We start from the raw sequence: 1,947 nt of genomic DNA, 5'->3' as shown, positions 1-1,947 counted from the left end.
TGAATTTCTTCCCTCCTTTTCATACCTTCTGGCCTATGGTACACCTGTACACCTACAACTGATTGGACGCCCTCTTGATTCACTTATTTGTGTTTACAGGATTGATGATTTCTTTCAGAGACTTAGATCATGCTTGTTATTTGCTTATTGGCTTAAATTTGGTATTTGTTTCCTTACAGCATTCACTTATTCAGTTCAATTAAGCATTCTGAAGCTACACAGTCGGTCCTGCCATGAAGCGCCATTTTGGCTTCCCTTTGCCATATTGTGGCGGTTCCGTGGTGTTTTGTGGTGAGAAGAACACTTGGTGGGGGTATACCAGCGTTTGTAACTATGTAGGCGAGCCAAACTAAGTTTGGTTTCTGCTCCCACATATATTTCGTTAATTGTAAACGTTTGTGATGTGCTTGTGGCTTTGCACGAGGAAAGAACACACATGTGTATGGTTTTCTTTTATAAAAGGTGCTTGAAGAAAGCCGTGCCGGTCTTAAACCAGATTGCACCCCAGGTGTGAAGCATCGTTGGTGCCCCCCACATTTTTGGCAGAGGTGTTAACTTTAGAGATGATAGGCGAGGGCCAAACTTAATTGTGTGGGGGGATCTAACTCTTTACCCATTCTAAGGAGACTATTCTAGTGCAGCTTCAATATTACAATAAGTTAACTCTTTCCTTCACTTATAAAAACACTCATAAACCAGACACGTAAGCACTGCTGTGAGAATGAACGGCCTCCTTCCCCTACCCTTACAATCATTTCCCTGACATGCAAGTATGAACACCCATCCGATTTCAATTGCCTACAATGTATGCATATGACTGCAGGTGCTAACAATAAAAAGTTTTATGTTAGTAATTGCCAGGAATTTGTTAACTGTGCAGCCACCACCACCATGTTTTGGCTGTGCCTTGTCCTTCTAAGGCTCTATTCGTCTTACCAAACATGATGAATGAAAGAGGGGTGATCGCAGGAGTCTGAAATGTCTTACTAAGATAACGTGAGGGGGTCATGAGGTTTGATGTGTTTTGCTTAAGATTCCAGGTGTCAGATCTGTATCACTGAAGCTGATCATGGGTATTTGCCTGGGCTCTTCTTGATTCACTCGAGGTCAGGGTTTAGGGGGACACGGGTGGGTGGGCAGTCTAACCTTACTTTGTGGTATTATAGTGCAATACTACATTCCGAGCGCCCATTCCTCTATAGTGTTTACATTGGTTGGCCAATATTAAATAGAAGAAATGTTAGGTTATTTCACACTCTTAATTAAAAACGTGATGTTTATAAATTGCTCTGCTTGTGCTACACCCAGAGCGTGGCAAAGAAAGGGCTATTCTTGTCTGTTCAAATGTGATTAAAATGAGTACAATGGTGTTGTGGGAGTCAGACTGGCGCCCCCTAGAGCCTGGCACATCAGGCAGCCGCCTGCACTGCCTGATGCAAAGACTGGCCGTGGAAGCAAGGGATGCTGGGACATGTAGTTTATGTCGTAGCCAGTGTCTTTAATGGCAGTACTGCAATGAAGCTTATTGTTAACGTTGTGGAAGGGGGTGAGAAACCCCATTGAATCCCTCCTCACCCATTCTTCTGTGGGGCACATCGGGTAGTGGCCAGACCACCCAAGTACAATGTGACTTGGTTTCCCCCATGTAAATTATTGTGGTATTTAATGTAAAGGATGGTGCGCATCTCTGATTTAGCACAAGACACTGTTTTAGATCCTTGCCAAACATTCCCAGGCATGTGGTGACTTTTGGATCTAGAGCACAGGAGCTTGCTATCTTTGACCACAAAGGGGGTCGGGGGCATTCTGTTCTCAATTAATTTTGGCCCCTTTGTCAAGAGACGTTCACAGACTCCTGTGAAGACAATTCTCCTGTTTAGGTGTGGTCTCCCACCCTAATGACCTGGGGTGGATGAGTGCATCCAGTTCGAAATCGCCTTCCTCTTT

The sequence above is a fragment of the Ambystoma mexicanum genome, chromosome 13, assembly GCF_040938575.1.
Source record: "Ambystoma mexicanum isolate Mex_15411 chromosome 13, UKY_AmexF1_1, whole genome shotgun sequence".
In the NCBI taxonomy this organism is placed as follows: Eukaryota; Metazoa; Chordata; class Amphibia; order Caudata; family Ambystomatidae; genus Ambystoma; species Ambystoma mexicanum.
This window is presented reverse-complemented; position numbering follows the sequence as displayed.